The following is a 12,233-nucleotide window of genomic DNA, read 5'->3' on the forward strand; positions in this document are numbered from 1 at the left end:
GCCAACTTACCTTATTTTGCGCGAACTTGGTCACAAGAACTGCAGATCAATTTGGAAGAAGAAGACTGGGAAAAATCTTTCAGACTTATAGCAAAATGCTCTATAAGTAATAGATTTCATGAGAACTCCTATAAAAGTTTATCATATTGGTATAGAACACCAACACAATTACACAGGATGCACTTAATATCTGATGATAAATGTTGGAGATGTAATGGTGATAGTGGGACAATATCACATATTTGTTACACTTGCCCTAGCCTAAAACTGTTTTGGGAACAAGTAGAAAAGATAAGTGAAGAGATCCTTGGATGCCAGGTAGAACTCAATCCACAACTAATTCTATTGTACCATACAGATAAATCTGAGAAAAAATTCAAAAGAAGCCTCCTTATACAATTACTTCTAGCAGGCGAAATTTGAATCCCTAGGAAATGGAGGGATACCAATCCTTCTACAATAGAGGAATGGATAGCAAGTGTGAATGAAATCTATTTAATGGAAGAAATCACATCTTCCCTAACCTCAACACCACAAAAATCAAAGTAACATGGCAACCACGGGTCTCCTACTTACACTTGCACAACAGACTCTAAAAACATTCTCTTACCACCTCAGTTATAGACCAGTAGTTACATAACCCTAGAATCTAGGGGTTAGGGGTTTGCTCTGGAAGTTTGTTAGTAGTTGGAAATAGCCATTAAATGGTCCCTAATGTGTGTAGTTATGTTGCTGGGGGTTGCTGTGCTACAGGGGAGGAGGCAAATGGATTTAAGGGTGTGTCTTAATTTGACATAATATAATTCTTTCATATATGAATAATGGTTGATATCCCCGCAGTGAGGACCAAGCATTTGGGTTTTTGCTGCACTACCACCATTGTGATTAAATGGGTGTGGCTTGAAGTGGGTGTGGTTTTAAAATGGGGAGTGGTCAAAACTGGCTTCCATTAGCGGCCCTCCACCATGTATGCGAGAGAAATTCCGGCCCTCGGCACCGCAGAAGTTGGACAGCACTGTTCTAGATAATCAAAGAAAGCACTCCATAGTCCTTTAAATTGCCTACCTGGTTATGAATCCACATATTTTTCCTTATGTATCAACCCTAAACTAAAGTCTTAATAGTCAATCTGAAAGAAAGTTGAATAATAAATGTTAATGATCATGAAAGTGAAAGGAAACTATATGTGCAATGTTATGTTTTGTATATGAACACAAATAAAAGAATTTGAATACAAAAAAAAAGATGACTTAAATGGTAAACCTGAAAATTAGCTCTTTAATACACATTTTTTAAGATTTACAGACTCTTTATCAAGGACCCCTTTGCTAATGTTTTGATAATTTCCTTATGATCTCTGTGCTTCTTAACAGCAGCCCAGAGCATTGTGAGCATGTTCAAGTGCCACTGCCACTCAAAAAATTGCTGTAAAGCAATCCATGAACATCATGGAAAGCATGAACAGTTATTATTTTAGGGCTACTAAACTTCTGGGCTGGTGCAGTAAATTTAGTATACAGGTATGGGATCCATTATCTGGAAACCCATTATTCAGAAAGCTCCAAATTATGGGAAGGGATCTCCCATAGACTCCATTATAAGTGTAGGGATCCCCAGATTTGGGCCCCTTAGGTTGGTTCCCGTTTAGACAGGCACCAGAGGGTGGCCTTATGGGATTTGGACACCTAAAGGTGGTCCTAGATGTTTATGTGCTAAAAGGGAGTTTCCCCTGCATTTCTCACCAGCAACCACTTGGTGGGATGCTGGGATATAAAAGGGCATGCAGCCATGTTCTATCAGGTTTTAGTCCTGGGACCTCCCTCTGTTAAGAGGTGTTCAACAAGCTTGTGCTCTAGTTAGGAGGGTATGGTTATAGGTCACTCTAGGAGTGACAGGTAGGATAGTAAGAACGGGCAGAAGTAGGGGGGCACAAGAGGGGTTAAGACCCCCCAGCACTCATGGCTGGAGTTCAGGGCATGTAGTGGCTAGTTAGGCGACCATACCGGGAGATTCCTAATCAAGGGTACCGGGGTGAATCCTTGTGGTGTGTCAGCCTGGCGGGAGTACTGGGGAGAGCCCTAAGAGAGGGTCTCCTGGCGAGAGTACCGGGGAGAGCTCCTAGGTAGGGTCACCTGGTGGGAGTACTGTGAGTAGCCCTGACTTGATCTGTCTGAGTAACATACCCTGGAAGTCCTGCCTGTCATCAATAAAGCAAGTTCATCTGGTTCAACATCACAGCCAGTGTCTTGTCTCTTCCTACAGAGTGGATGCTCAACTGCCTGGTAAGCAGCTACCCCAAGGGAGGGGCAAGGTACCAGGAGTTGCAGGGAGTCCCGGTTCAAGGAGGACAAGAGTTCCCAGGGAGGGGTGTTACAGTTCTACCTGTCCCTACCCTTGGTGGAGGCACGCTTAGTAACAGCAATATTATACCTGCCCCCCATAGTAAGCGGGGACACAGGGCTTCTGTAGAGCCAAAAGCAAGTAATTGCATGGTAAAAGTAGCAGCACCGTTTAAAGTGGGCTACACAAGCAAATAACTCAAATTTTAAATAATTATTTCCTTTTTGTCTGTACTAATAAAATAGTACCTGTCCAGAAAAGCACCAGTTCTAACTATTTTGGATAATAGATCCAATACTGCTTGAAGGGCAGGTGCAAAAAAAAGCAACTTTATTTTTTGCACACATATAGTTTTGCTCCAAACGGTTTATTTTTTTTTTTCTGAAAATCTTGTAGTGTTTAATCCGTAAAGGAGAACTATACCCCCAAACAATGTAGGTCTCTATAAAATATATAAGGCATAAACAAGCTCATATGTAAACCCTGCTTCAGCTAAATAATCCATTTTCATAAACATATACTTTTTTAGTAGTATGTGCTATTGGGTAATCCAAAAGGGCAGTATTTACTGATATATTATATATATATATATATATACTGTATATATATATATATATATATATATATATATAGAAAATAATTATCTGTGGCCAGCACACCCTTCAATGTTTCATCAAAAATTTTTTTATTGTAGATATATTGTTAAAACCAACGTTTCGGTCCTTATTAGGACCTTTCTCAAGGATCCTTGAGAAAGGTCCCAATAAGGACCGAAAGGTTGGTTTTAACAATATATCTACAATAAAAAAAAAAAAAAATTTTTGATGAAACATTGAAGGGTGTGCTGGCCACAGATAATTATTTTCTATACATACATAATTTTGGCTAAGCACCCTGCAGAATATTGAGCCTTGGAGTGCGGACACCATTTGGATTGATATATATATATATATATACAAACCCCGGTAGTTCAGCACTCCTTAGCGAAAATCCATCTGACCCAGGTGCTACCGATTTGAGCAATTTCAACAGAGTCCATGGATATACCGGTGCCCATTGGGAATCCTTTAAAAATTAGCTTTTATTAAAAAATATAAAACTTAGTACATGGCAAAATAGGTCAACGTTTCGGCCCCCATCTCGGGCCTTTATCAAGGTATTGATCCATGGACTCTATATATAATATATATATATATATATATAGAAACAACAACAAGAGATCCTCTGCACTCACCCATTATCAATATATAGAACATTAAGACATTCGGTGCATTAAGCTACTAAGAAATGCCCTTCCCTTTAAGCAAAACAGGGATTGTTTGTCCATATATTGCAATATACTTCAAGCTGGCCAACTGCGTCAAAGTCATCCCTTTTGACCAGTTCCTACACTGACTTAAGCGATTCATTAAGAATTCTACTGCTTCAATATACATTTAGCCAAGGGACCAGTCAGGTGATCCCAGTGGAGCCAATAAAAGGGCAACCATATGGGGGTTTTAACCTTGAAAGCAAGAAAGTTGCAGGTAAAACTTAGTCCCTTGGCTAAATGTATATTGAAGCAGTAGAATTCTTAATGAATCGCATAAGTGAGTGTAGGACTGGCCAGAAGGGATGACTTTGACGCAGTTGGCCAGCTTGAAGTATATTGCAATATATGGACAAACAATCCCTGTTTTGCTTAAAGGGAAGGGCATTTCTTAGTAGCTTAAATGCACCGAATGTCTTAATGTTCTATATACTGATAATGGGTGAGTGCAGAGGATCTCTTGTTGTTGTTTCTATGTATTTCGTGGTCACAACCTCATTGCACCCCCGCCTAATGGTTTAAAATTTAGTGATTGAGCACAACTTTCCCTTTTTTTGCTATATATATATATATAAATATTCCATGTTGAAAATGACTGCAAGTCACACACATTTTCACAAATTAGTGGCATCTTTCAAGTAATTAGCATTAATTAATCTTCTCATTCATAGCATTAAGAAGCCTTGCTATTAGACCTCAACCTTTGTCACCCAGAAATGTGCAGGTCAGTGTTTCTGAGCAAAACCGGTAACCAGAGGGAAACAGCAACTGCCTCTGAAGACTAGTCATTCCCCTGCTGAAAAGTTCATGTAGAAGACACTGATATGATTCAGTAAATGGATCCCAATATAAACAGCTGATGTTACTGTTATCTGTGTTGTCTTTTGCTTTATACGCAAAATACTTAGTTCTCGGCAAGTTACATAGCTTTGTAAACCGGTTTTGCGGAAGTTACGTAAAATGCGTACGTTTCGGCGTAACTTTATGCATAACTTATGCAATTGGCGTAACTTTTGGGATTTTGGGATAACTTTTCGCCCCCCTTAAGAAAAAAGATTTCATGGGGCCTGGCACATTTTTACCCCCTCCCCCCCCCGATGGCCGCCCTGCCTCAACCTGCCTCAATGATTCATTCATTGATTAATACTGGTGGTTAGGCATACATCTACGTCAAATTGTTGATGTCACGTATCCTCACATATCTTCAAAACCAAGGGGCATAGTTATCAACAGTGAGATTTTGCTCAGCACAGAAACAATCACCCACTTTCTATTTATTCCTGAGGGATATTTAGAAGCACATTTATCAGTAGGTGAAAGTTAAGAGTTCACTATTTGATAAATACGCTTCTAAAACTAAAATCCCATAGGAGTGAATGTTTCTGTGGTGCGCTCTAATCTCATATTTTGATAAATTTGTCCCTCAAGTGTTACTGGATTCATGCATAAAACTGGTGGCTAATAAAATGGTAAATGGTAATGTAGTTTCATATGAGTATTGGGCCACCTATAACTTTTTTTTAACTCACTGCTCAGATAGCCATCCCCAAACCATTTGTGTATGGAGCTTGCTTATCTTGTTATGGCATGCTGTGGGCCTTCTACTTCATCTTAAAATAAACAAATTGCAGCATTTAGAGCCCATGCACATACTGCTTGCATACTCCATGTGTGTTGTGCTCTACATAATGTACAAGTTGTAGAAGCTAGGGGATGTTCCAGGGGACCTCAATATGCCCCCCCCCCCCCCCACCTACTGTACACTCTGTATGCAGCACCACTGAGCACATCCATTGCTCAACCTGAATGTGGGCTGCACTTTAAATGACTGAGAAGTTAAGGGGTGTTACAGGAGGCCCCTATATGCCGCCTAACTAACATACTTTCTGTATGCAGCACCCCCAAATATAGAATATGGTCTAAGATACAGCTGCTTTTAGCTTCCTTCTGTAACTTTGCATGCAAGAAGCAGACAGGGTGCAAAAAGGAAAAACATTTTCCATTGTACATTTTTGCACTTTGCCCTCCAATCATAATGAGCCCTGGGGTGTCAGATGGTCCTTAGACTTTAGCAGTTTTATGCAAAAACACTCATTTATTTACACTAATCTATTGCAGGCATCCTCAAACTATGGGCAGATACAGCCCCCCCCCCCCAAGGTAATTTACCCAGCCCCCACTATGATCTGACGCAACACAGGGGGGAGCCAGAGAACGCAGGGGAGAGTCGGAGGCCTCAGGGGGGAGCCGGAGGAAGCAGCGGGGACTGGGAGGACGCAGGGGGGAGCCAGAGGACACAGGGGGGAGCCTGATAAAGCAGCAGGGAGTGGGAGGACACAGCGGGGAGTGGGAGAACGCAGCAGGGAGTGGGAGGACACAGCGGGGAGTGGGAGAACGCAGCAGGGAGTGGGAGGACACAGCGGGGAGTGGGAGAACGCAGCAGGGAGTGGGCCATAGTATGAGGACAGGGAGGGTGAACTTTAGTCCGGCCCCCCAGCAGTCTGAGGGACCATGAACTGGCCCCCTGCTTAAAAAGTTTGAGGATCCCTGATCTATAGCATTACATTGATTTAATTATTATAATGGGACAAACCCATTCAAATACTAACTGCTGGCTATGGGTTTATCTGTTCATAACCCCTTTTCACATATACTTCTCTAAATGTTATAATTCACTATTACTTTGTCTATAAAGATTCTCATTCATCCAGGTCATGATATACAGTATCTAGTGGAAAAGCCCAGTTGTTTTTAGACTTAAAGGAACTGTAACACAATTTTTTAAAATTCAAAAAATCTTTTTAAAATACTTTTATTAGAAAATATATCATGGAAAAATTACAAAAGTATAAGTGGTTTTCTTGAAAATTAACCTTTCCATTAATTTATTGAACTCAGGCAGCAGATCTCCTCCAACTCTCGTAGCAAGCTTCCGGGCAGCTCACCCCTCCTCCCCCTCCATTTCCCTGTGCAGGCTTACATAGCGATCCGTTGTTACAGGCAGGCAGTCTTAGCTGTCAAGTAGAAACGCTCTGTCCCCCATCCCTCTCCCTACACAATCCCCAACAAAACCATAAATCACTCCAAAAAACGACCCCGAAGACTCTAAAGAATGTGGCAAGATAACTTCCGGATTAGCACGGAAGCCAAGGAGTCGCCATATCGCCTTTTGAAGGTTTGCCCAGTAAATCAGTTGTAATATAAATTATTCAAAAACCACTTATGATGCTGCAATTTTTCCAAGATACATATCTTAATAATTGTATTTAGAAGGCATATATTAAAACTGAAATATTTGTGTTACTGTTCCTTTAATTTTACTAGATACTCACTAATACTTCAGTTACAGTTCTTTACTACTTTAGTTCTCTACTCTTTTCTATGGGATTCAACTTTTGTATTGCACCTACAGTGTTAAACAGCAAAGACACTTCCAGAATAACATTGCCAACCTGTAATTAATTCTAAAGGGATTGTTGTTAAGAAAACTCATTGTGATTAACGTACTGCTGAAACTCATAGCCAGCTGGCATCCCAGAGAGCAAAACAGAAATCTTCAGAGACATGGCTGTGGTACAAATAAGCTTGAAAGGTTTATTAATCCCATTGGTGAAAGTGATGGCAGATTATACACCTGAGGTTTATTTAGAAGTGTTAGCTTGGGGAGTACACAGTATCCATGCAGTTCAGAATAGAAAGAAACAATTATGAGTCCTGTTTGATTTGGCATCTTGCCACTTAATGCAATGTATGCCAATGAATTACAGTTTTACAGTCAATGCCAATAGCATTGGGTTAAGAGAAACAGCCTATGTAATCAATTGATTAATGTAATGTGCATTGAATAACATGTACAGTTAATTGTAGTTGGTCAGACACAAGGTATATGGTTGTATTTTTTTCATTAAGAGTCATTAGGCCAACTTTAATTCAGTGAGAAAAAAAAGAAAACAGAATGGTGCAGGTGCAGGTTAAAGCTAATGGAACCCTTGTTATTCTAGAAACACTAGTATAGGGTACTGATAATCAGGCCCGGATTTGTGGAGAGGCCACAAAGGCCCGGGCCTAGGGCGGCAGAAGTTTAGGGGCGGCATGCCGCCCCGCCGCAAGAACATTTTTTAATTTTGCTCCCATACGGAGCAGTCGGGACCTCTCCCCACTGCTCCGTATGGGAGTTAAAAAGAGCGTTCGCGCATGCGCTGGCGCTTTGCGCATGCGCAATGGGGAGCTGGCGCTTTGCGCATGCGCACTGGGGGCGCGCTTGCGCATGCGCACCGGAGGCGCGTTTGCGCATGCGCACTGGGGTGCGCGTTCGCGCATGCGCATGGGGGACTCCCACAGGGGCGGCCTCGGGGCGCACCAAAGACAAATCCGGCCCTGCTGATAATCCAATCATTAGTCCCTTTAGCAGTGAAAGAGCTGCTGCCCTGATACAAGTGGTCATTGACCCAACTTGTGCTATTTCTATAATGAGTAATAGTTTTGTGCCACTGAGCTAAGAATTGTATTGCCCTGGATGTCCAGGGCCAGGTCCAGTTCAGGGTATGACCATTGATGAAAAGCATCAGAATCCCATTACATATAGCACTGGTTTAGTACTGCTTTAGGCTATCACTGCTTTATTCACTTTAATCAAAATTAGTCAACATTTTTTGGGCAAGGGTCGTTGAATTAAAAAAAAATACATTTTGATAATAAGATGCACTGGCAATACAGATCCATTTTTTTAAATGTCAAATATACAATTTTCAGGGTATACAAAAAGAGAAGGTTTGTACTTCATGTACATGGATGTCTTTTCCAGTAGACATAGATAATTGACTTCTTTCCGGTTAAAGGGATGCTGAAGCTAATGGATCCTTGTTATTCCTAGGAAGACTAGTACAGGTATCCCTTATCCGGAAACCCGTTATCCAGAAAGCTCAGAATTACGGGAAGGCCATCTCCCATAGATTCCATTATAAGCAAATAATTCTAATTTTTAAAAAATTATTTCCTTTTCCCCATAATAATAAAACAGTACCTGTACTTGATCCCAACTAAGATATAATTACCCCTTATTGGGGGCAGAACAGCCCTATTGTGTTTATTTAATGGTTAAATGATTCCCTTTTCTCTGTAATAATAAAACAGTACCTGTACTTGATCCCAACTAAGATATAATTACCCCTTATTGGGGGCAGAACAGCCCTATTGGGTTTATTTCATGGTTAAATGATTCCCTTTTCTCTGTAATAATAAAACAGTACCTGTACTTGATCCCAACTAAGATATAATTACCCCTTATTGGGGGCAGAACAGCCCTATTGTGTTTATTTAATGGTTAAGGGCTCTGGTACACGGGGAGATTAGTCGCCCGTGGCAAAACTCCCTGCTCGCGGGCGACTAATCTCCCCGAGTTGCCTTCCCTCTGCCATCCCACCGGCGAACATGTAAGTCGCCGGCGGGATGGCAGACGCGGCGAGTCAATTTCGGGAAATCGCCGAAAAAGCCTCGCAAGTCTTTTTCGGCGATTTGCGCGAAATCGCGCCGCCGCGTCTGCCATCCCGCCGGCGACTTACATGTTCGCCGGTGGGATGGCAGAGGGAAGGCAACTCGGGGAGATTAGTCGCCCGCGAGCAGGGAGTTTTGCCGCGGGCGACTAATCTCCCCGTGTACCAGAGCCCTAAATGATTCCCTTTTCTCTGTAATAATAAAACAGTACCTGTACTTGATCCCAACTAAGATATAATTACCCCTTATTGGGGGCAGAACAGCCCTATTGGGTTTATTTAATGGTTAAATGATTCCCTTTTCTCTGTAATAATAAAACAGTACCTGTACTTGATCCCAACTAAGATATAATTACCCCTTATTGGGGGCAGAACAGCCCTATTGGGTTTATTTAATGGTTAAATGATTCCCTTTTCTCTGTAATAATAAAACAGTACCTGTACTTGATCCCAACTAAGATATAATTACCCCTTATTGGGGCAGAACAGCCCTATTGGGTTTATTTAATGGTTAAATGATTCCCTTTTCTCTGTAATAATAAAACAGTACCTGTACTTGATCCCAACTAAGATATAATTAATCTTTATTGGAGGCAAAACAATCCTATTGGGTTTATTCAATATTTAAATGATTTTTAGCAGACTTAAGGTATGTAGATCCAAATTACAGAAAGATCCCTTATCCGCAAAACCCCAGGTCTCGAGCATTCTGTATAACAGGTCCCATACCTGTATAGGATACTGATAATCCAACCTTGACTTTCTTGAGCAATTAAAGAGCTGCTGCCCTGATACAAGTAGCAGCCTTACTTGCATTATTCTTATAACGAGTAAAGGCCGAACATTTTTGAGACTGTACCATTGAACTAAGAATTGCATTGTATGTATGTATGTATGTATGTATATCTTTATTTATAAAGCGCTACTTATGTACGCATTGCCCAGGGTATGACAGGGAGATCACTAATGAAAAGCAGAATCATATTACAGGTATCGGACCCCTTATCCAGAAACCCGTTATCCAGAAAGCTCCGAATTACGGAAAGCCTGTCTCCCATAGACTCCATTTTAATCAAATAATTCAGATAGCACTTTTTGAGGATATTACTGCTTTAATCAGTTTTAATAAAATTGGGCAAAATTCTTTGGCAAGATTGGTTCTATAAAAAAATAACAGGCCCTGTTACACAATTACACATGAGTACTTCATCTACTTTTTAATTTAGTTTCCACAAGTTTGTGCCTCTAGAGCAGGTATCCCCAACCTTTCTTACTCGTGAGCCGCAGTGAAATGTAAAAAGACTTGGGGAGCAACACAAGCACCATAAAAGTTCATGGAGGAGCCAAATAAGGGCTAAGATTGGCTATTAGGGGCCTCTATGCACACTATCAGCTTACAGGGGGCTTTATTTGGCAGGAAATCTTGTTTTTATTCAACAAAAACTTGCCCCCAAGTCAGGAATTCAAAAATAACTCCCTGGTTTGGGGGCACTGAGAGCAACACCCAAGGGGTTGGGGAGCAACGTGTTGCTCATGAGCCACTGGTTGGGGATCACTGCTCTAGAGTAAGTCTGAGCACCTTTCAGAAGTAATGTGTAAAGGTGGCCAATATATAGTGACATCTACTCATTTGCTGAGGTGCCCAAGCAAGTGGATGTATGCCGGATTTAGTAACCCATGTGCTCAGGAACAATTTAACTGATTCAATCACTGGTCTGGTTGGGTCAATAATTGGACCACCCTGTTATTCAGAATTTTTTGTCTCAACATGATGCACCTTTATGGCAGTTACAAATGGGTTAACATTGTTTAGGAAGCTGTCCAAGGTGGCCTTTAATTAAATGGGAACGTTTTGTAGTTTCATAGGATGGATTAGGGCTTCCACAAGAATTGTGCCATGTGTGCCGCAAACAGAGAGACGCTGGCTACAACAACGCTTTACATTCAGTCATTCGTAGATATTTCTAGGGATACAACCTTGGGCTTTGGCATCACAACATGTTACATAGTCCAGAAACTATGAACACAGCAACTGTTTATAGGCTGGTTTGTGTGCAGTTAGAAGCTCAAATAATACTTCTGTGTAAATTGTAGTGCGCATAAAGTTGGGCCATATTAGTAAGTGAGATACAGTGTCACGTATGCTCAGGCCTGGACTGTCATTCAAAATAGGCCCTTGGATTTCAAGTACACAGAGGTCCAAATATCGCCCAACCAGCCCGCTATGTCTATGGCATCTTACAGCAGCCCCTCTGGTGCCAGTCTGGGCCTGCTTATGTTTTATCATGGATTCTAAGATAAACACTCATGCCTTTACTATAATATGGCCTTCCAAGAAATTCCAAGTCTCCCAGTCTACTTAAAGGTTCCACTGTTTTATTTGTATGAAATAATAATTTCATAATAGGGAAGCCCCAACATGATATTTTGACTGAAAACTGAAACACTTCTTGGAAATGTCTACTTTATACTCTTTGTTTCATCATTTGTTCATTCATTGTCTGTCTCAGTTTACTATAATGCTATACTATAGTACCATTGGCCTTAGTGTTATTGGTTGTGTTATGCAACATAATGCCATTATATTAGTTCATAGCACTCTTACTTACTAATGCTCAGTGCAAGTGCTATGGGTGCAAAATGGTTGCCATTAGTATGCAGTACACATACTATTTGTGGCACTGGTGCAGATCAGCGTTAATGAACTTTATCCCCACATTTATGTCAATGAACCCCCCTCTTGTATGCATTGCTGGATCTATTCAGGGAGCACAAAAAGAATTGTGTCTGTGAGCAGAAGGTGCAACTTGGAGGTGGCAAACAAAATTGTAGTCAAATAAGGCATTTGGCAAGTGTTTTTCTTGCCTTTATGTGTCTTCCTAGCACTAATATAACTTTAATTTCCATGGCACAATCTCAACACTGGGAATTGTTGCACTTCCCATTAGTAGTCAGTGGAAGAGCTCAGTTCCTATTGTAGTTAATGGGAAGCACCCACATTCCTGGTGTGTTTAAATGTATGCATTAGCCTTATGGCCATTTATTCTCTTTATAACAATATTTATATGTTATATATTCTTTTCTACACCATA

The sequence above is a fragment of the Xenopus tropicalis genome, chromosome 8, assembly GCF_000004195.4.
Source record: "Xenopus tropicalis strain Nigerian chromosome 8, UCB_Xtro_10.0, whole genome shotgun sequence".
NCBI classification, from domain to species: domain Eukaryota; kingdom Metazoa; phylum Chordata; class Amphibia; order Anura; family Pipidae; genus Xenopus; species Xenopus tropicalis.